The 24,793-nt window shown below is 38.0% G+C and overlaps 1 long non-coding RNA gene across 2 annotated transcripts; it reads left to right on the top strand.

Annotated features, from left to right (window-relative positions):
* The first annotated feature begins 739 nt into the window (after positions 1-739).
* On the top strand, positions 740-17,578 carry LOC120743444. 2 transcript variants are annotated; one of them, XR_005698197.1, is made up of 2 exons: positions 740-750; positions 17,425-17,578. It is a non-coding gene; the product is annotated as an uncharacterized LOC120743444 (long non-coding RNA). The 2 variants fall into 2 exon arrangements; XR_005698198.1 differs by having other exon boundaries at positions 17,420-17,578.
* Positions 17,579-24,793: the final 7,215 nt, after the last annotated feature.

The following is a 24,793-nucleotide window of genomic DNA, read 5'->3' as shown; positions in this document are numbered from 1 at the left end:
TATGTTGGAATAGACATCAGCGCGAACTTTTGCATTTCCGCCATTACCTGCCCGAAACCGGAAGTGACGTCATTTTTGCGGAAATGTAGTCTTTTTTACCATCAGGGCCTCAGGGCCTATACTGGTCTTTTTAAAAGTTATCTTTGACTTTATGACTTTCTGTGTCGTTTCTGGGATGCTTAGGACTCATATTGCACTGCTGGAAATAGTTTATTTTGATGCATATGCTGCTTTTTTGCAAATTTGCAGTATAATATTTATTTTCGTTTTTCCTGCAGTGTATAAAAATTGGTGTATTTCAAAAATAAAACTATGAAGACACTCAAAATAAATTTCCTGTGGTGGGAAACTATTTTGTGCAACTTTTTTGTATTTACAGTTTTGAGGGATAAGCCTCTTAAATTTCTCTAACTACAAATATATGTTAAAAAAGCAAAAACGATTTTCAATTTTTTTTGTAGTTTATTGCACTTTTTTGCAATTTATGTAATTACTATGCACTTAATGAATACATATTATTAAAATCTGGGCTATAATGGTTGTATTGATGTATAGCAACTTGAAATGCTCCCAAAAATGGCTCCACAGCAGGTAAAAATATAATATAAGCTCTGGCGGACTTGGTTCTATGGTAGGTCTTAAAGGGTTAATGCACGGCAGAGCAATTATCTTGATTTTTCTGTTAGTTTTCAGCAGTTAAAGGTTTGGACAGAACTATTGGTAAGGTTAGCACATCCCTTCTCCCGATCTGTGAATGTAAGGTCTTAAGTTTGATCAAAGTGGCCTTAAAAGGCTCTTAAAAAGTCTTAAATTTGGCTTCCTTAAACCTGCAGATACCCTACAACCAGCACTTTACATTTTCACTCTTGTGAACTGAGTTCTATTCTCTATGCAGGTAATAACTTTGGAAAGTGGGCCCAGAGTGGGCTGGCAGATTTTGCAGGAAAGTCTTGCAGCAGGCTTCAAAGAGGATATCACCCCAATAGAGTACCTCACTCTTAGAGTGCTGGTTTACTTGTGGTTCCTTAAAAGTAGAATGGGAGACAGCGCCTTCAGATTCCAGGTGCCTCTTCTCCGAAACTAGCTCCCAATTTGGATTCAGAAGACAAACACTATTTCTACTTTTAAGATTAGGCTTACAACAGTTAGGCCAGGATCAGATAACCCTGAATCCTCCGTTAGTCAAGATGCAATAGGTCCAAGCTGGTGGGGGCTTCCCGTACTGCAGTGTTTTCACATATATGTAAAGAAGTAGTTTTATTTAATTTTATTGTTCTTTGTAAAAACAAAATAATAGTCAGAAGTAAAGTTACAGAAAAGCAAACCTTACCTTTACACATCATGCTGACACTTACACAAAAAGGGAAACTGTGCTGCATCAGTTAGTTTTGGTGGGGGAAGAATGATCAATGATCGATGGTATAAATTCACACTATGAAGCATCAGCTGCAGATACATAAACGTTTCCTCTGTAAAAATGTCAAGTAAACATGTTACCATTGCAGGTCTAATGATATCTTCACTATATTTGCCAATGTAGGCTATTTGACTTGATTGTGAAAATGTCATCGGTGAAGGTAGATTCATCATTACTACACCAGGAAACATTATCTTTCTGGGAACAAGTTTTTCACTGACATCTGGAAGCATGTTAACTCTCACTAAAAATGCAGTTTTTCCAGGAAGAAACCTTATCACAGGACCGAGAGCAGCATCATGGGAAGAAACTGGATGTGAACACTAACCAAAAACTGAATAAAGACGTCATGTTTCAGAACGAACTCAGCAGACGATGAAGAAACATTCCTTAACTTTATTTGTATACAGCTGTGACCTGTTTTGTGATGTAGGCTTGGTCTTTGCCTCAGTCCGTGTCTGAGGTTTTGATTACACTGAAGCTGCGTGCCTTTCTGTTTTTGAGACTGTCCGAACTGTTCTTGACCTGAATCAAAAAACACTTAAACTGTGTGACGAAGCAACACATTATGCTATTTTAACGAATCGCCTCATCCAGGGGTGCCAAAAGTGGGACATCCAGCTATTAAGTTTATTGCTGGAAACTGCATTTTCATATGCAGCCAGGTATGTTTGGATAGCTCTTCTTTCACCCTTAATTACTGAAATCACCATTAAAAAAAAAAAGCAATTTCTATTTGTCTTTATCTAGTATTAAATTTGATTATTACAAATGTGTATTGCTATGTTGTTCACTTTCAGTTTTCAGTATAGTTGTACCAAAGAAATTTGCCAACTATGTGGTAGTGAACTTCAGAGAAATATGAATGTAAACATGTGTCAACATCTGTGATGTAAACTCACTTCAGTTTTCGAAACCCCACCGAGTCATGTACCCAGGCTCCCCCAAACATCAACCACAACACAACTACGTCACAGGACTACGACTGCTTTCTTATATCACCCATCACATCTAAAGCTGCATTTTTTCCCCAAACACCCCCACTGTCACTCACACACACTGTGGGAGACCTGATTTGCCTTGATGCGGTGACGCCTCACTCAGTAGTAGAACACAAAGATTTCCATGAGCTATGTTTGTCCTCACTACAGGGTACATCTCATTTACATAATTCCTGCAAAAGTGTGGCAACGAAGGTCAGAGAGAGAAATGGGATAGCCTCAGTGTGCGCATCAGACATCATTACAAAGAGGTCTTATTATTGGGAGTTACTGACCAATGGCGATAGCCTGACAGCAATTTAGGCAAGGTGAAGTAAACCACAGACAATCTCTCTCAGCATGGAGGTGATTAATACTGAAACTCCTGCAGATTGTCTGGCAGATGTGTCCCCAGACAGATTACATATAGACATATTATATATTACACAGTACAATAGGGGGTTGAGGGAATAGTGTTCTTGAAAAGTAATTCCTGTCTGGCTCCATCAGTGCAGACAAACTTTGTCATTCCGAATGCAGCATCAAAACCCTGACACTGTGGCCCACGTTGTTCTGTTGACCCAGTGTTTCTGTGTTTCTGGACATTATTCTGTTTATTTTGAATACTCTATGTGATTCCTAGGTTCATGGTTATTTTTATATCACGTATAAAGAATGTTTCGGTGAGCCTTCAGAGTTTTTCCTCCCTCGATCTCTAGTCTTCTCCTGTGTTTAGTCCGCCTTTTCTTCATGTTGCTAATCTCTTGTTGTTGTATTTGGTGTCCCCATATTTGTTTCCCCCGGTCCCTGTGTTAAGTCTGTGTGTTTATTATACTTCCTGTTTTATTTTGACAGTCTCTCGTTCTGTGTACAGAGTGTTCATTTAGTCTTTATCGGTTCCAGCTGCGTTTCATCTGTTGCCCCTTCTCTTGTTATCCTGCATTTATGTCCTCAGTCTCCCTCTGCCTGTTGTTGAGTCGTCCCCAGTATGTGTGGCACTTTTGTGCCATATTTCCCTTGTAAATTCCAAGTTGTTATCTCCACCTAACTTGTTTTTAGTTCCCAGTTCCTAGTTTTTGTAGGCTGTCTGTCTCCTTGTGTTAGTCCTAAGATGGACTGGAGATCTATCCATAGTGTCCTGTGATGTTAATGGTGACGTGGTTGAGAAAATAGACTTAGTAATGCAAAGTGATAGTCTACAAAGGGTTGAGTTGTATAAACAAGAATAGGAACAGCACTTTTCATCATATCACATTGAGACTATTTTCACTCCAGAAAATGATGATTCGTATTGTACATTTGGAGCTCTTACCACTCACCCAAAGCCCTCTTTTAGGATTAAAAGCTACTCTCACTATTTACTAAAGACACACAGTGTCAGTTTGTTGTGGACACAGGCATATTTGCAGCTGGTGTTTATATATTTGTAGATTCTTCCTTTCGGAGTCAAACATTTTGGGAGGGGAGGGTATAATTGAATCAGACAAATATGATTTACTAAAGTTTGCAGCTTGCAATTTACTTCAAATTTGGTGGAATTTAAACAGAAAAACAGATCTTACTTTGCGCATGACAGAGTTCTGATGTTGCTACTAGGAGTGTTCATATAACCCTTTGAAATAAGATGGGGAGAAGTTGTCAGAATGAATGCATAATGGGCATGGGTGGATGCTCAGAGCTGTCAGCATGGTGCCTAAGCTTTGGCTCTGTCCTGTAACTCCACTGAGTCTTCATCCTGCATGTTTAGAGATGAGCTCCAGTTATTTCTGCTTCTCAATAATATTGGTATTTTGATGAAACAGAGCAGAACTTCACTGAATATGCACTGAACTCCCTCTCTCCGGAGCGCCAGAGAGACGGAGAAGAACAGCAATCTAAGACGCTATTAAACCTGTTACAAAACAAATTGAAATGTGTGTCAAAATGCAGCAATTAATGACACACAGATAGACCTGAAGTGTACTAGACTCATGTCTGAATATTATAATATGTAACATTGACTCCAGCTTTCTCGACAAGTCCGCACACCACTCCCAGCACTTTCTAACAGAAGAGTTTGCTTATATACCAAAAACACTTGCTCTTCTTCAGCTTTCTCTCTGATCTGAATTCGAGAGAGAAGCACATCTGGAAAACACCGTCATCAGGTCAGCTTATTTTTAACGCTCTAATTTGCACCTCTTTTGGTAGAACTCTGGGCATTATTGAAATGAAGCGGTTTCTTTCTCTTACTGCATTGTCTGTACAACTTTGACTCAGTGCACTTTTGCAATCATGATTTTATCCTCATTTGATCTGTTTAGTAAATCGAGCACTTGGGCCACAGAGCCTGTAACACCAGAAAGAAAATTAAGCTACTTAAGTTTTGGGTTTTTTTTTTCATAGCCATACCATTTAACTTCAGATGGATGTTTGATAGCTCCCAGAACGTAAAGCAAAAATATACGATTGCAATTATTTGTTGCAGTGCATTCACCGACCCACAGGAAACACAGCTAAGTAAGGTAGTTGCAGGACCTGGAGCTCTAATCCCAAACCGTTTATGTTGGAGAAAAGCCAAAAAAAACGTGTTTTTTTTTTATAACATGGTCATTTAACATGCTAATTTTTGTCCCCATGAATTTCCAAGACTTTGGAGAAGAATTAAATAAAGAAATACTCTGAAAGCATCGGGTTGAGGTCATTACCAGTGATGACTCCTATCCTGTTATCATTTTTTAATTGGTTTCATATAAAGTATTCATTAACAGCTTTTTGCACTTATGATTAAATTTTTATTTATTGATGATTTTGACATTTGACTTTTTTTCTACTCTTTTAAAACTGTTTACAAACATGTGAATTTAATAACTTTATTAATAACTTTATTATACACTGTTCATCTTGCCTTGTTTGTAGTTTTAGGCTTAAGAAAAGAAGCCAGTGGGAATGTGTGTGTATTATATATTAGTTAAAAAAGCATCAGTATAGCTCAAACAGAGCTGATATGTTTGTCTTTTGCTTGAGGTAAACTAGCCTTCAGCTCACAGGAAGTGAATGCCATGATACCAGAGAACTAGTGCACTGATCTAATAGAGCAACAACCCAGCTTCACAAGACCCAGGAGGACTCCAATGTCCCTGCCATGTCTGGAGGCCAACACCAAGCGGACGTCAACACTCCTCATGCGTCATTGCAGAAACACTCACCGACTGCTTCGAGCCCACAGACTCAGGGGCTCAGTCACACACTTAGCTTCATGGTGAATGTCTCCTAAAGATACTGCAAATATTTGAGGATGAGAAATGTACTATGTCTGAGGATTTAGCTCTTCTATCCTATTTGATTCCTCCTGCAAGTCTCTTTGGAATAACCTGCAGGAGGATGAGCCATCAGGAGCTTCAGCGTAAATATATAAATTTACTGAAGCTTATGTTTAATGAAGCTTCCATGTGGACTTTGCTGATCCCTCTGGATGTTGGGGGGAAACCACAAGCTTCACTCTCATTATCATCAGAAGCAGATTTGATGACAGGAGTTTAATCATGTCAGCTTGCATCAACATCTTAAGGTTATTTAAAAAAGAAGCCTCATGCAAAAGAGGTGGTGGTCACTGTAACTCATTATACCATAAAGTAATGTACAGTATAATCTGTTTAAAGGTATTCAAACATGGTTTATGTCTTAGGTCTGTCAAGATGGAAATGCACTGAGGCAAGCTCAGAGATGCAATAGTAAGCCAAATCCAAAATTACACTGATTCACCCGAGGGGGGGAACTGCAATTACAGGTCAAAAAGGGGGCATGTCTCGGTTGAGTGCAACATGTTTACTGCTGCTGTGTTTGGAGAAAGCCTGTGGCATTTATAGGTTTTCTAGAGGGGTGTCATGTGAAGAGAAATTCAGGCCAGACACAATCAGATAAGAGAAACTTGTTGTTTTTTTTTCTCTATCAAACTGAGAAGGTGAAGCAGAAAAGGAGAAACTGAGTGGATCATATACTCCAAGTAATCAAATTTTTATGACAGCTGGTGATGACAACAGAAAGACTTGTGAGACCATTGATGGGGCTGAGTGGGTTTTCATTACAGCAAAGAAAAGAAGTGTTCCTTTTTTCCTGTGTTTTGTCTGTCTGGATTTTTTTATATACAAAACCATTGCGAAAATCATGATTTTTGCAACATTCTGCAGAGCAAACAGTAACCAAAGTCATCCCATGGAAAACAACCTTAAAGAGGTTGGCTGGAAAAACCCTAGGAATGTGCATTTTGTACAATGTTCACATTTGCATGACTACATTCGTGATTGCTGTGCAGATTGGTTTGTGTTTGGTAGGTGTTACTCTATGAAACTGCAGCACACAGTTTCTGTCTAGGAAAGAAATGAAATAGAATTAAATTACAATTTATGGCACAAGGGGGCATTAATGAGATCGCTCGTCGTGGTTAGCAACACAAAGTTCAAGTGCCAAATGCTGCAGTTCCTCTGGCCACTTGAGTTTGGATCTAAATGCATGTCAGTCTCCACAGACTCCCATGTTGAAATGTCAAATCTAAAAGAATTAATGAGTCTATTTACAGCCTGCTTATAACTATGAAAGGGTGCGTTGCTCCACAGGCGTGGATGCTTCACCCCTTGATAACTGTTTTTGTTTTTTTTCTTTCCTGCTCTTTCATTTGGATACTGTAATAGATAATAAAACTTAGCAGCATGGTTGCAACGGAAACAGCTTTATCTGCTAGGCCTCACCCTCGCTAATTTCCCATATGGAAAAGAAATAGAAAAAACTTGCATAAAGACTTGCATAAGATCTGGCCTTCTTCATATAGTGAATCATATAAGGCTTATATGATTTACTCATGAAAGTGGCCCCTTTCCCATTACTTTCATATATTGTTTTAGGAAGTATCCAAAACATACAAGTTTCATTTATATTTTTTTTTATAATTTTTCAAGGGATCTTATATCTGTTTTCACTCTCGTGTGCTTTTCGTACAAGTTTCACACAAGACAGATACAAACTTTATAAGTTTTATAAATATCTTTTCCATATGGGATGAGACACTAAAGTGAACATTTTTCACCATGTTTGTGGTATTAGTGCCTTTCCAAAAAATTTTAATGGAACTATTGGCCTGTATTGATGTACAGTCCATCTAACTTGTGCTTAAATTTTGGCGACTGAAAATGCAGTAGGTAATTTTATTTGTTAATTAGCAATAATTAACAGGTATTGTATATGTGAGTCGCACCAGTACACCATTTGGTTGAAGCTCATAAATCAAGCTTGCTAAACTTATTTGATAACTTAATTCCATTTCTACGTCACAACACCCTGTGGTCTAAATATTTGCTTGTAGGTTAAAAAGAAGAAATTAAAACATTTGACATTTAAGTTTTTTATTGATTTTGCAACATATAGTTAAACCTGTATAAGAGGGAAAAAAGCAAAGCAAAGCAAAACAAAAACAAACAACGAAAAAAACCCCACCCACTTTTCTTTCTAAAAGAAAGAAAAGAGAAACTAACTAACAATGGGTTCCAAGAGAAGAAACACAGACATGGGCAAATAAAATTGACGGTTAAGTAACATTTGGAACAGTGGTCACAGTTAATAGTCCTTCAAATTACGATAATATGGTCATGATTTCCTGTTTGCTTCAAATAGCTCCAAAAGTAGTCCCAATGTTCATCTTTGACTTCTGTATCATGTTTAAGTTTATTCAGCATGGACTCATAGGAAGCAGTCTCTGCCATTGCTCCGATCCAGTCTTTCAGTTCAGGACATACTGTAGTCTTCCAGTGCCTAAGGATAATCCTCCATGCAGTTACCAGTCCAACCATAACAACCATAAAAATATTATTATGAATTCTTGGAATATGAGAACGGTCTCCTAACAAGCACAATTCAGGAGTTAAGGGCACTTCTGATCCTGAACAACCTTTTAAGAATGTGACGACTTCCTTCCAAAAAGGAGCTATAAGGGAACATTCCCCAAAACAATGTAGGAAAGTCCCCGCCTCAATTTTACACTTCCAACAGAGATAGTCAGGCATAAGCTTCATAATTCAAGTGTAATCTTGTTGGAGTATGATAATATCTATGCAGAATTTTATATTGTATGCATTTGCTCCTCGCCTCCTTAACATACAGTGGGGCAAAAAAGTATTTAGTCAGCCACCGATTGTGCAAGTTCCCCCACTTAAAATGATGACAGAGGTCAGTAATTTGCACCAGAGGTACACTTCAACTGTGAGAGACAGAATGTGAAAAAAAAATCCATGAATCCACATGGTAGGATTTGTAAAGAATTTATTCGTAAATCAGGGTGGAAAATAAGTATTTGGTCACCTCAAACAAGGAAAATCTCTGGCTCTCACAGACCTGTAACGTCTTCTGTAAGAAGCTTTTCTGTCCCCCACTCGTTACCTGTATGAATGGCACCTGTTTGAACTCATCATCTGTATAAAAGACACCTGTCCACAGCCTCAAACAGTCAGACTCCAAATGCCGCCATGGCCAAGACAAAAGAGCTTTCGAAGGACACCAGGAAAAGTATTGTAGACCTGCACCAGACTGGGAAGAGTGAATCTACAATAGGCAAGCAGCTTGGTGTGAAAAAATCAACTGTGGGAGCAATCATCAGAAAATGGAAGACATACAAGACCACTGATAATCTCCCCCGATCTGGGGCTCCACGCAAGATCTCATCCCGTGGGGTCAAAATGATCATGAGAACGGTGAGCAAAGATCCCAGAACCACACGGGGGAACCTGGTGAATGACCTGCAGAGAGCTGGGACCAAAGTAACAAAGGTCACCATCAGTAACACACTACAACGGCAGGGAATCAAATCCCGCAGTGCCAGACGTGTCCCGCTGCTGAAGCCAGTGCATGTCCAGGCCCGTCTGAAGTTTGCCAGAGAGCACATGGATGATACAGCAGAGGATTGGGAGAATGTCATGTGGTCAGATGAAACCAAAGTAGAACTTTTTGGTATAAACTCAACTCGTCGTGTTTGGAGGGAGAAGAATACTGAGTTGCATCCCAAGAACACCATACCTACTGTGAAGCATGGGGGTGGAAACATCATGCTATGGGGCTGTTTTTCTGCCAAGGGGACAGGACGACTGATCCGTGTTAAGGACAGAATGAATGGGGCCATGTATCGTGAGATTTTGAGCCAAAACCTCCTTCCATCAGTGAGAACTTTGAAGATGAAACGAGGCTGGGTCTTCCAACATGACAATGATCCAAAACACACCGCCCGGGCAACAAAGGATTGGCTCCGTAAGAAGCATTTGAAAGTCCTGGAGTGGCCTAGCCAGTCTCCAGACCTCAACCCCATAGAAAATCTGTGGCGGGAGTTGAAAGTCCGTGTTGCTCGGCGACAGCCCCAAAACATCACTGCTCTCGAGAAGATCTGCATGGAGGAATGGGCCAAAATACCAGCTACTGTGTGTGCAAACCTGGTAAAGACCTATAGTAAACGTTTGACCTCTGTTATTGCCAACAAAGGTTATGTTACAAAGTATTGAGTTGTATTTTTGTTATTGACCAAATACTTATTTTCCACCCTGATTTACGAATAAATTCTTTACAAATCCTACCATGTGGATTCATGGATTTTTTTTTCACATTCTGTCTCTCACAGTTGAAGTGTACCTCTGGTGCAAATTACTGACCTCTGTCATCATTTTAGGTGGGGGAACTTGCACAATCGGTAGCTGACTAAATACTTTTTTGCCCCACTGTAAATCCCATTTCCCTCCAAAATGCCCATCCATTTTTCGTTTGGAATTGGTGCATTTAAATCTTTCTGCCACAAAGTTTTAATGTTCGAACATTCCCCACTTCTATTATCGTTTACCAACCTATAAAAACATGATGCTGTGTGGTGCTCCTGAGGCATATTTATAAAATTTAGAACTAGATTTTCATGTCCCCTTCTGAACTTCGACGTCACACAATGTCTAATTTGCAAATATCTCCAGAAATTTTCCTTCCCTTCCAATTTGTATGTTTGAACAAGGTCTCTATAGGACATAAATTCTCCATCTTTAAATAAGTCGCTAATAACATTTATGCCATGAGACTGCCACAATATCCAAAACACAATTTTTTCCCTATACAAATAGCTGGATTGTTCCAAAGAGATGAGTAAAACTGCACATGAGGTGATATTTTAAGAATTCTATGTATATTGAGCCAAATCTGGCTTGAATGAAACAAAATTGGGTTCGTTGAAGTGCAGCTTTGAGACAACATACCTTTTGGATCAAAAGGAGTATAAATCTCAGACTCTATACTTAGCCATTCCTGTCCGGCTTGATTTTTTCCCAGTAATTAATCAAGTTTGCCATCTCGAATGAGACTGAATATAATCTTGGATCGGGTAAACGTAAACCACCCGTCTCTCTAGAAGCATATAATTTACTTAGCTTGATTCTTGCCCTTTTCCCATCCCACAGAAATTGCTTAATTAAGTCTTCATACTGTTTAAAGAAACCGGGCGGTATCGCAATTGGTAACATCATTTCTACATAGTTAAATTGGGGAGCTATAATCATTTTTACAATATTTATTTTGCCCCACAATGAGATTTTTAATTTGTCCCATTTTTCTATATCTTTTTATTTTTAGAAGGACTGGGTCAAAATTAAGTTGGGGTAGGTCCTCCATATCTTGGCTTAGCCTAATCCCAAGATACTTCATCCCTCTAGGTACCCATTTAAAATTGAATTTTTCTACCATGTACGGATAGCATAGTGGTGATAGTGGCATTACTTCAGACTTTCCCCAGTTAATAGTATAACCTGACACCTCAGAGAACGCCTTTATGGTGTCCATTAAATGCGGCACTGATAAAAGTGGGTCTGTTATAATGGCAAGAGTATCATCAGCATAGAGGAGGAGTTTGTGTTCCTGCTGCCCACCTATGACGCCTTTAATCTCCTTGTTTGATCTGATACTCACTGCCAATGTTTCTATAAACATTAAGAACAAAAGGGGGCTTAAAGAAAGAGAAAAAGAAAGCTCTATTCAACTTTGTCAAAAGCCTTCTCCACATCTAAGGAGAAAGCTGCTATTGGAGTATCTTTAGACTGGCTCAGCCACATCAAATGGAGTAGCTTTCAAATGTTGACTCTTCACCTTGGTTTAAATGCGTCTCCTGTAGAAATACTACGTCCGCTTGTGTTGTTTTTAAATAAGACCATATTTTACGTCTTTTAGCAGGACTACCACATCCATTTATATTCCATGTCATTATTCTAATAAATTTTCCTGTCATTTTGCGAGAAAATTAGCAATAATTTGGAACCAGTGCTCCTGCATTTTGGAGTGATCATTCTCCCTTCCCAACTGACAAACCCCAGAAATTGCCACCAGCCAAAACCCCTGAACAGAGAAAACATTTTTATCAACTTGAAATGGGAAAAAACAAAACAAACAAAACAAAACAAAAAAAACTTGCACTTTGCTGCAACGCAGCGTAAAAAACAGAAAACAAAAAACAAAACCTTTGAATATAAATAATCCCAGTTACAAAAGCGCAAACATTTAGGCTTCAGATGATTTTCATGTTGTTGTTTTGCTAATGTACACCTGAGAAACTTTTCCCATTATATGTTTGCAGAGAACATTTCGTATATACACACAGTAATTGTTTCAGGTTAATTGGTGTAATAATATTTCTGTCAGATTTGTCACTTTTCAGCACAATTCTCCACTATACTAATATTCCATTAGCCTAATGCTAACCTAGAATACGTCTTCAATCAAATGAAAACATATTGTTAAGTCACATATACTATTTGCACATGATTATCTGCTCTTTTCAAGAGGGAGAAACACTGAGTCTCAGCTCTAAGATGCATTTTATGTCCAGTTACATTTTTGAATTCAGTTTTACATAGCGCCAAATCACAACAACAGACACTTCAAGGAACTTTAAACTGTAAGGTAATCACCCTACAATAATAAAGAGAAACCCCAACATTTAAACAACGCCCTATGAGGAAGCCCTTGGTAACAGTGGAAAGGAAAAACTCCTTTTTAACAAGAAGAAATAACTTGCAGAACCAGGCTCAGGGAGCCATCAGCTGCAAGCGGTTGGGGGTGAGGGAAGGAAGACGAGACAAAAGACATGAAGTGGAAGAGAGGCAAAGATTAATAATAGCTAACGATTACATTCAGAGTGGTGTGTAAGCACATAGTAAGTGAAAAATCATTTAAATGCTCTTGGTGAGCCCTTAAATGAAGTGTTCAGACCCAGTCTTTCTTGTCTCAAAGCAGTGCCAAGAAACACCCACAGGTATTAAAAGAAAAAGGAGACAGTCATAAATGCATGTAGGTACAACAGTTAAGGAAAAACTGATAGAAGAGCAGGGAAAGGAAAATGAATTTGCAAAGGGAGCCAATCAAGCAATGGGAAAACCAGACAAAAAGAGACAATTCTTACATCTCAGAAGTGTAATTTTCTCATTTTGGGCTTTGAAATGTAAGAGTTCAAATCCTGCTGCTAAACCAGTCTGTGCTCAATGCACAGACTGTGAGGCAAAGGTGTGTTTGCCATATTTAGATTTAAGACTTTCATGCATCTTAAAAGTTCATTTGAGTTTATGAAGATCATTTTGTGTACATACTCAGAAATTAGAATAAGTTAATTACTGTGATGTTAACTTTGTTCTTAAATAATCTGAAAATGATTCTGATGAAAAAATAATCTTCTACATTTACAATTAAATTAAATTAATTATACATGTATAATAAATGTCTATTAATAAAGGTAGAAGTGTCAAACATAAGGCCCGAAGGGCAGAATCAGCCTAATAAAGACATAAATATTACCCGTTTCCTGTTTCGTCATTTCCCTGTTTAACTATTATAAAATATTATTGGTCAGCAGGGCTGATGCTTGTGGCATGACATCTGTTTACACTGAGAAATAGAAATCAATTAATAAGGACCGCAGATTTCTGACAGTTAGAAATTTAACCCAGTAATATTTTTTTCTTAAAATGGTGAACAGTCTTTAAAAACTGATCCATGTATGTCTTCTATTTTCAGAATTTTCTGAACTTTATATTAACACAGAAATGTTCATAGGATTACACAGCCAAACTTCATCATGTCCTTTGAAAGCTCACAATCACATTTAACCAGAAAATAACTACTACACCTTTTCTCTGTGGTAGATTTGATTTCTGTGAAAAAGCACACATTTATTTCAAGTGTTCGGCACAATCAAGCAGCAACTAATTCATTTCTATGTCGAAGCCGGAGTTGTCACACTCTCTCACTTTTTCAAAACACAGGCAAGGAGAAGTGCAATTTAATTAACTACAACTAAAAAGAGGAAGAAGGGAAAATAGACACTTTTACTTTCCTGCTCTTGGTTGAATGATAAATGCCTTTTATCATCACTGTCGTGTAAAACATGAGATGTAGGTCAGGCTTGGTGAAGGGTAAAGAAGGCCCAAGGACATTCTGAAGTTGGCACTGGGAACAAAATCAGACCCTCTTGAGAACTGTCAGAAACATTGAACCTCTTGTGTCACCACACACACACACACACACACACACACACACACACACACACACACACACAAACTCTAGAAGAAGGCATAACTGCAATCTGTCATGCTTTTAGCAGAAAATAAGACTCATGCAAAAGCTGACCTGAGGACTTTGGTTTCTAAAGAACCTTTTGAAAAGAGCAGATAACACCTGAGGGAGGTAGACGGAGAAAAGGAGAGACACTTTATTAATGTATATACAAGATGAGAAAAGAATGGTTTTATAGAATGTAGGTGCCAAGACAGGATAGGATGGGATGGTATGTTTGAAGGCAGAACCATTCAGATCCAGGGACTGCTGGCTTTGCAACATCCATCGACAAGGTGTTGATTCCTGGAGGTTGAACCTAAGATTAGACCAAGATGGATAGACCAAAGCTGAAAACATGGCTGGACTGGAGTTTTGCTTCAGAAAAAAAAGAACATTTTATATAAGTCGATTCCTTTGAAACATTTTGAAACATAGTCATAGAATTTCATTAAATTTATCCCTTAGAGGTCATTATCAGTTACGACCACAACCCAAGCATAACCAGTCTAGCAGAATGTGTAATTTTGGTCTTTTTAAAAAAATGTTCTCTCAACAGTACAAAAAAATGTCAGGGTCCACTGTGTGCCAGCCAGGAAATTCAGGCCTCGGAAAACAAGACGTAAACTCAAAAACAGCTTTTTTGCTGAGTACTTATGAGGAGCAAATATTTGAAAACTCAAGAGTCTTCTAGGAAAACACTACGAAGAAGGACAGAATCTTGAGGGAGAAAATGACAAAGAGCAGAGGGAGATGCAGGAATAAAGATGATGAGGCGATGACAAAAACAACAACAACAAAAAAGAGTCCATCTAATTGACACAAAATCAGCAAAATCTTTTTATTTCTACTTTAAAAAATGTACTTTTAACGTGTCTCCAAAACCAAACGGTGTCATGTAATGCTGATGCAGGCAGGATGCAGACCCAAATGTAGGACTCACAAGACACAGAGGGATGAACTTAGGGAGGCAACTTTATTATAATGTGACAAAACTCAAATACCAGAAATAAGAAAACTTAGCGTAAAACTGATAACTGGGAACCTACAAACTAACACCAAAATGCTGGGAACTAGACTAGAAGCTACATGGGACAATGCAACAACGGGCAGAGGAAAACACAGGGCTGAAATACACAAGGGAGAAACACGGGAAGTGGAAACAAATGGGGAATACAGCTGGGAGAGATCAAACACCAGGAGATGGGGAGGAAGCAAAACTGAACACATTAAACACTAGACAAGGGACTATCAAAATAAAACAGGAAGCATGAGATACAGACTAAGATGCGGACTTGCGAGGCCAGGAAACACAACTGACTAGGAAGACTAGACATGAAACGTATGGACGTACAAATGTGGGGAAAAGCACAGTAACAGAAACCTACCCATATGAAAAAGATATATATAAACCTTATAAAGTTTGTATCTGTCTTGCGTGAAACTTGTATGAAAAGCACACAAGAGTGAAAGCAGATATAAATGAAACTTGTATGTTTTGGATAATATATGAAAGTAATGAGAAAGTGGCCACTTTCATGAGTAAATCATATAAGCCTTCTATGATTCACTATATGAAGAAGGCCAGATCTTATGCAATTCTTTATGCAAGTTTTTTCTATTTCTTTTCCACATGGGTAAAGACTAGAAACTATGGATATAACCCACATGCAGAACAATAATGAGAACCAAAACTATGAATAAATCAAAGAATATAAATTAATCAAAAAATACAAAACACTGGGTCACACACCCAGGACCATGACAAATGTCTAGAATTAGGGTTTGGGCCTAGTGCTGGAGTCATCACCAATGACGATTTCAACCATAGATGGTTAACAGATAGAGATCAGTTTGTTCAAAGAATGTTACACTGCAACAATGTCCTTATTCACACAGTTTAGCTATGCTACCCGAGAGTAACATAGTCGTGCAGGTGGTGCAGGTTTTGCCTCAGGTCTGCATTTGTGGTTTGTGTTTTCTGAGTAAAGTGGCTGGTTAGTGTTAGCAAACAAGTCTGTGACTTTCATTCAAACTAAGACTACGCTAATATATGCTAACACCCAAAATGATCATTTGGAGGTTTTTGCCAACAGATTGGAAATACACACCTTTCCCTTGGGACAGGGGGTTTTCAGTGGGACGCTGGCTGGTTTGTAGGCTTGTGTGTCTGGGGCTTTAGAAATAATTTTCCCACCGACTGCCATCAACCTCCAACAACCACTCACAACCGTTTGGGGAAAACTCATTCTTCCCTCATGTCCAGCGGTTGTCCGATTACCCTGGAACTGTAGGACCTGGTCTCGTATTCACTTGACACGACATATCATCATGACTGTCATATTTTCAAAATCATGAACAAGTTAATGTCATGTGCTTAGTGATCATTGTGGTCTTGAGCCACTTATAATTTAATATTTTTATTTATACTTTCCTAGGGAAACGGGAATAGCTAAATAGCTGTAGCAGTTTATTGAATCATGTAAACATAAAAATTGTTGTGCAAACTAAAGTTTGTAAAAGTCACTATTTGGTTGGTATTTGGTAAATGGCCTGTATTTGTATTGCGCTTTACTTAGTCCCTAAGGACCTCAAAGCGCTTTACACTACATACATACACCCATTCACACACACATTCACACACTGGTATGAACACTTTTATTGTTTAATACAGCAGGAAGTCTCTTAGACCGTTTTTTTTTGTGATTTCTTTAAATAGCCTCTACAAAGAGTTCTCCGCCATTCTTGAAAGGAATTTTCAAAGCTCTTCCTTGGATGTTTTCTGTCTTTTGTTCATAAAAAGAGAAAAATAGTTGCTCCCTTAAATTGCTGCCATCTTTGTTTGGGTGTGTGACAAAGTGGGTGAGAAGACCATTTGTCTATATTCTTAGTTAACATTTTTGTTTTGATTTAACCATATTTCACATGTAATCTGCAATAGGCAAACATCTACTATCCCGGGTTTGTTTATGTTTTGCACTTTTACAGATTATATAATATAACATCTTGGTTTAAATCAATTCATACAAGTTTGTTAAGTTAACATGTTCTTTATTTCAACTGTTAATTGGTATTGTTTAGAACTTACATTACCTACCTGTCTTGCAGAAGCTAAAGGAGGAAATGTAGTTTTACTTCCTGCTTTATACCTTCTGGGTTCATTTGAGGTCACAGGAAGAGACCAAGTGCAGAAGGGGAAGAACTCTTATAATTTAATAAAGTTGATTTTAAAGGGTTTATAAAGAAATAGATTTATTGTTGTGATATGTATTGATTACACCACAGAGTTTATGTTGCCAGTAAAGAGTAGTAGAGGTTTGACTATAATCATGTTCATCTTACCTACCTACTGAATGGAATAGTCCAGAGGAGAAATTGTTTGGTTAAGTGGACTATTTAAGCAGATGAACTCAGGTGTGTTGAGAGAAAGGTTCAGGTCAGTGTAGCTGTGTGCAGTTTGACCTTAATTTCTGTTGATTTAAGTTCAGTTATGTTTATTTGAATTGAGTTAATTATAGAGTTGAGTTTCTTATTTGTTTCTTTGTAAATATTGTTTGGGCCACAAAATGGTGAATAAATCACTTGCTACACTGGACAGCATCAGTCTCCTGCACTTCTTTGACCGCTTAAGTCGAGTCCTACCACAGGGTGCACAAGGAAATGCTTTACTTAAGCATGAGAGAATCTTTCTTGAAGAAGATGGCTTTAATAAGCAATTAGTACCTAAGTGCTTTACTGTGTTGCCAGTACCATTTAATTTAGAAGAAATCAGTGCTGAACTTCCAAAAGTAAAAAAGCAACCTGAGCAAGTCTAACATTAGAACAATGAAATGAAAGGCATCAAGTATCAGTGGCATAGTGACAGCCATGCTATATCGATTACCAAGAGTTTCCAGCTATACAAACTTCCTATAAAATATATCACATCAGAAAAGTTAAGATCAGCTGCTTTCACATCGTAGCACATTTGTCACTGGGTTCACTTGTTATAGATAAAGAGCATTTTAAATGCCCTGCACAGCATTCTGGATTGACAGCGCAGTTAATTAATCTGTTGCTGGTTGAAAGCCAGCTGTTTTGTTATGTGGACCAGTACCATAGCACTGCTGGAGCTTGTTAAAATGCTTAAAAATTTATGAATTTGCTAACATGATGATTTAATGTGAAATGTATTTTCAAACTTTGTTAGAAATATCAGGGCATTTACACCCTACCCAGGAGGCTGTAACACATAAAGAAGAGAGTAGAGTGAATATGAACTATTGTCTTTGAATGCAGAATTTAGAAAACCTTTTGTCAGTGTTTTGGCTGCAGTTATACTGAAACAGACGTGACCTTTGGACAAGGTTGTGTGTAAAGGATGAAAATGTTGTTTTCATAGTTCAATGTTGCCTTTCTTGAGTGAAGATACAGCATAATCACTGGTTGTCCACAGAAATAAAAATGTGAACCATCAATATTTCAGTGCAGTAATTAATTATCTATACCCACACAGCCTGTAAGTTAGCAGGACTCTGGTGCCTCTGTCAGCTGGAGGACACACTGTGAACAGGTGGTCAGTGTTTGACAAGGGTAATGCATATTAATAAGAAAGCCAGTCAAATTAGAGCAGTTAGCTCAACCTGGCTTCACAGGTTCAGAACTAAAAATGTGCTTTGTATTTTATTTATGACTCTGCAAATAACGACAAACATCGGCACAATTTAAGAACTATTAAGAAAATTTAATAGTAGTAAAGTAGTTCTGATGAAACAAATACCATAAAATACCCTGTACATATTATTTTTAATGACATTTTTAGATGCATTATTGAAAAGTTTCTATAGTGGAGATTTGAAGCTTGTGTGTAACTTAACATGGATTGCGGTTTTTTTTGTTTGTTTTTTCATTGTGAACAGCCTGTATGTATTTACAGCAAAGTCTCATTTTCCATGGAAGGTACAAGCAACACGTATCGCACTATGCAGGATGAAAAAGACAGCAGCTTCCAGTAGAATGGAAGTTCAACAAAGGTCAGTTAAGAAGATGCTGCTTCAGTAATTGTAGACTTAAACTGTACACTGAAATTAGATTACTGAAATGGGACTGAATGACAGCATCAGTTTGACGATTGCTCTTGCTATACAAGAGCTTGGAGCTCTCTGATTGGAGGCCAAATAAACGCAGAAGAAAGAATAGTTCAAATTCAGTTTTTTTAATGCATTTTTACACTGCTTCAAGTAGACGATAATACCTGAAAATAATTTTCAATCACAAATAATGTTATTGATTTTACTGTTACAAAAAAAAAAAAAAAAACAACTTGTAAAAATGTGTCTTTTTCTTGTCATGTTTGAATGTGAATTTGACTCCTCGGCCGTAAAAGAGTTCTGGGTGATTATACACACTCGGCAGAGTGACGGATGGGCGGGGATGAATGCGATAACTCCAGGGTCAACTCTGAAAATCTCATGAATATGATAACTCAAGAAGCAAGTCATCTAGGATTTTGAAAGCGATAACATAGATTCAGCTGCTGTGAAATCACACCAGTTTGAATCCCAGTGACGTAGAACTCAAGGTCAATGTCAGAGGTCAGGTTTCCTGCAGATGTTCGGAATGCGATAACTTGAGAACAAAGCGATGTAGGATTTTGAAATTGATACCGCAGGTGTACCCACTAGGAGGGTGGATACACGATAAGTAACACACTTTTGTGTAGCTTTACAAGGTAAAAAAAGTAACAAATGCAATGTGAATTATGAATACTGGAATACCCAGTTCTTGAGTTTGGGCTCAGCTAAGCATGACTTCTAAATTTCCAAATCCATGCCATTACAAAGCCTGCATGAAATTATTCCTCAAGAAGCAGTCAGGAGTGCAGTGTAAATAGTAGAGAGAGGGCTAAGGACAGAAAGAGAGAGGGAGAGAGGCTGACACACAGTTTTCAAGGACATTCCTGAACAATTAACTTGCGGTTTTAGCTATCTACCCCATTAGTCTTGGGGGTTTGGAAACAGCCATTGATTTTGGATGTCAGCCACTCTCATTTTATGGAAATTGCACTAAATGGCAGGGAAACAAAAACAAATTGAATTTTCTGTGCTGTTACTTGTAATGTGAAATTAGATATGTGGCCATGTGTGACTGAACAAGCCAGCCACAGAGACAGCAAGAGCAATGGGACAGTATGCAGCAGGCTGCATGCCATATACATTTTGTTAAGTGCTACGGCAAAAGGGAAAGAGCTACCTTGCACATACACAGGTGCTGGTATGAAACAGTTATATTTCTTTATCGCTATTGGATCAAAGTTGATATAGTTGTTGTGCTGTAAGGATGACACTCTATACCCTTAGGATTCAAACATTTTAGGTTTAAAAAGTTGTGTGTTCACTGTCTTACCTCAGAAAAAATTCATTAAGGGTATCATGACATCAAGCTTCTGAATTCTACCCAACATATCTACACCTATCCAGGTGAGGAAGCTTTGGCGGTTAATCAGAGGTCTAAATCATCATGACGATCCTAACCATATCTCCAAACACTATCCCTGATTTTATCCTGGAGAAAAATAACAATGACTAATGGAATTTTTTGATGTGTGCCTGTTAAAGTGATTATTTTGCATGTCTGCTGGTTGCCAAAACTTAAGAGAACATTTAAAAACCATTAATAAAGAGCAATTAGAGGCAGCAAGTTAGAAAGTGAACATCCACCAGGTTGCCAGTGACCTGTACATGTTTAGATGTAGAGTAAGATTCACATCAACTACTTTATATACAGTTTTCATACAGTTGCCACACACATGGTACATCCTATTAGTATTTTTGTAACTGAAGGCCAACCATATATATGAGAGTGCAAAAATGTGTTTGTTTAGCATGTGGCTAAAAGCAAATCTCAACCTTACCCTTCACTTAAGTAGTTAAGCTGAGCAATTTATATGGTATGAAAGGCACATGCAGTGGTAATCTTGTGCACTTCTAGCCATTAATGTGTCTGTATCATTAAGACTTTTGCTTTGCTTGAAAGTCATAAATGGAAGCTACTGTTGTGACCAGGAAACACTGCCATCATGCCTTCAAGCTGACACATTTATATCACACCATCAGTTTAAAGGGAAAATGCATTTCTAAAAATGCATAAACACTATCATAGGGTACATCCGACCTCTGTAGTAGTCCCAGTGCACAACAGCAGGTGCTGCATTCTGCCACAGACACACAGAAAGGCACAGCCAGAGACTCACAACATGAAAACGTCGTTGTGGCTGTTAAATGCAGTCTTTAAAAAAATACACTGGTAATACAGTGTCTGAGGTTGATAAATTAAAGTTGTGGGAAATGTATATTTTAGATCTACATATTCAAGCACAAAGAAAATAAATGAACTTTGCCAAGAAGAGGAAGTTCTTATGGTGGCTCTTGGTGATCAAACACACTGCAACCTGAGAAAACACCAGCAAATAGAAAAACACAATTACAGTTATTTTGGAGAAACAATAATATGACAGAACAGCTGTGGAAGCGACAGAAACCAAAACAGGTGAAGGACTGCACTGAGACATGCTTTTTCATTGATGGTGAGAGAGAGTGTGTTCTAATTACTTCATTCTTATAATATTGTAGATATGTTTGCCGCTGGTTGTTTGCCGCTGGTTGTTTGCCGCGGCTGTTCAGTCCTGTTATTGTCTCCACTAAATCACTTCTGTTGGGTTTTGTGTCCTTTATGGTTTGTGCACTGTCTGTTATTCATCTCTCAACCATAAGTTAGGCCATAAAATAGTCGGATGAGGAAGATTTGTTACTATGTTACAAATAACAGAAAAATGTGAACGCAAATTTTATTGAGATCAGCAACTGATGTTTACATGTGGTTTATAAGACAAGGCACTTTCATCAAAGAACAAATGACACAAATTTTTAGTGCTACGTGAAATGTGATTAGTTCTCATTTTTCATACACTATTAACATCTATCAGCTGTCAACCAATCTCTAACATGAGGAGTATTGCACTATAATTCTGAAAGCCATCTTTAAGTAAAAGATCCATGACCTTGAGGTATTTTACCAGATGTGGTAAAAGACTTCAGAGCTTTATAATTATATAAAAGAGGATTAAGAGGTCACTCTTCTTTTATTCTTTTTGGAAAATTCCTCTAGGAATTTTCTGTGGGGCCGTTTTTGTCTTTTGGTAAGGTACAAAGAGGGGAGATGATTGGAAATGACATTAGACCTGAGTATAGTTGTTAAGCCTACAGCCAGCTAACACCAAAAGTTATTGGTAATGATGATTATTTTTGTCTTCTCTGTGTTGGTATTGTTGCGGGCACTACTATGTGTGATGCATTACAAAGGAATCGCATTCAAAAATCACATTATTGTAAATAACTGAAGTTATTTCTTTACTTGCACATGCTTTCATTCTCTGATTAATGGGAAGATAGAATACTTTTCATGCACAACAGTTATGTGAGCCTAATTTATGTAGGAAATATGACACCAATACCAGAAAGATTCAGAAATTCTGAGTGGAGATAAACACTGGCTTTGAATTTATTGTGCAAAAGGACAGTGACAATGAAGTTCAAACTCCACCCTTTCCTGAAACATCCACTGTCCACTGAAACACAATTATCTATTGCTGTGAACATGACAAACTTTCAAAGCACGTGCACAGGCCTGATAATGTAGTATGACACAAAGAGCTTCAAACTCAGACATTTTCAAGACAGACTTTACCAAACAGTGAAAATTTGATTTTTAATAAACAGGTAGCAAAAGCAAAGCTCAACAGTACAGGGATTGAGAATTTCTAGAATCGTTTCTTCAGGAAATTTTCTGTGAAGTGCATCTCGGCCTGTCCTCCTCTTTAGGTTAGGGATTTATACTGACAAGTTGTCATGTAGGCTTAGTGTTATATTAACAATGTGTGTGTATCTGACATTATAAGTAGAGATGGACCGATCCGATATTACGTATCGGTATCGGTCCGATACTGACGTAAATTACTGGATCGGATATCGGAGAAAAATAAAAAATGTAATCCGATCCATTAAATATCACGAAAGCACCTCACAAAACTTGCAACACGGCGTAACTCTGCTCATAACCGCAGCATGTTTGAGCAGTGTGCTCACATGATAGAGCGGCTGTGTGTATTTGTAGCCTCGCTACCAAACCAGCATTTCATCTCTGAAGTGATCCCAGAGAGAAGTAAAGCAAGTGTGTAAGTTCATCTCTGAATGTTTGTAAAGCATTCCCACGTTAAGTTTAACAACCGATATATGGAGCGACTGCCTCTCTCCCTCCCTTCCTGCTGCTACTTCAATCATGAAACTGATCAATGATCAGCTGATCGGCTTTTCTGTCACGAGTCCGTCTCTCTTCTTTGTTTTTGTCTCACTTTGCACCAGAAAGAGGAAACCAGCGGCTGAACAGCAGCAGCACGTTTCAGCTTGATAAGCTGTTGTTAGAATTTATTTAATATTACTTTCTACACCAGGATCTTTTTCTACGCAGCTGACGGCTGGTAACTGTGCAGGGGCGGATCTAGCAAAGTTTAGCCAGGGGGGCCGATAGGGCATGAACAGGGAAAAGGGGGCACAAAGACATACTTTTCTTTCTTATTCTCATTTAAAATGTCTAGCCTTTAATAAATAATTATCTGAATCTTACACCCAAAGTTTTAATCTGGTGTAAAATATATAGAAGTCCATTACTGCATATAGTAACTGTTAAGTCTAATATACCCTAGTAAGCTATACTACTTTTTCCTTTGGGAAGATACCATCTGTGCAGTCTGCAGTTCTGTTGAAGAAAGATGTTGAATCTATTTAATTATTCTTGAAAAATTATTTATTTCTGTGCATTTTTTTCACACTGCATCAAATTAAAGTTGATTACGTCGATTAAGCATCATGAGGTGGAGGGTGGGGGGTGGTTCCCTATTTTTTTTTGCTGGGAGTTGGAACCCTATTAGTTAGGTTGCTTAATATTTCTGCTAAGTACTCTTTAAAATACCAGAATAGGGAGGATGGTGCAGGTTTAAGTTTATTAGATTGATCAGTGTTGCTGAACTATGAAATATTTTGGGTGCAGTGTATTTTTTTTTACATACAGGTATAACAGAATAGCTTTAGTGTTGTTGTTTATTTACACTTGAGTTTGAACTTATACAAAATGCAGCAAAATATAAAAAAAAAAACAGTTTTATTGATTAAAAAACACACTATATCGGATTCATATCGGTATCGGTAGATATCCAAATTTATGATATCAGTATCGGTATCGGACATAAAAAAGTGGTATCGTGCCATCTCTAATTATAAGTAATGCATTACAATAAGAATGATATTTGACACATGTTATACATATGGGGCCATGAAATAATGTTGTGAAATGTGTATTGACATCAGAACAGTTACATCATTATGGAGCAGTTTTGCTAAACAGGTTAACAACTCTATAGTCTATTAAATTTAATGTAGACCAGTGTTTCTCAACCACTGTGCATAGGTGGGCCGTGAGAAATGATCAGGTGTGCCGTGGAAGATTATCTGGTTCCATCTGATTAGTACGCTAAGTGATTGGTGTGAGTAACAGGCAGAACAATTACATTCTCTTCCACTAGATGGCGCACTGACCTCTAGTGGAGGGCAGTACGCCTCCACTAATTAAATGGTTTGCCAACTGCCAGTAAAATAGAAGAAGACGAAGAAAAAATTACGTAATAGTCATGCCGTGAGACGACGCAGCACGTAATAGCAATAGATAAATATTTGAAAAGAGAGTCAGTCTGACCTGGGTCCTGGAGAAAATTCTCACC

The sequence above is a fragment of the Simochromis diagramma genome, unplaced genomic scaffold, assembly GCF_900408965.1.
Source record: "Simochromis diagramma unplaced genomic scaffold, fSimDia1.1 OVJJ01000715.1, whole genome shotgun sequence".
NCBI lineage: Eukaryota > Metazoa > Chordata > Actinopteri > Cichliformes > Cichlidae > Simochromis > Simochromis diagramma.
The sequence above is the reverse complement of the archived record's forward strand: the minus strand, read 5'-3'. Positions and strand labels throughout refer to the sequence as shown.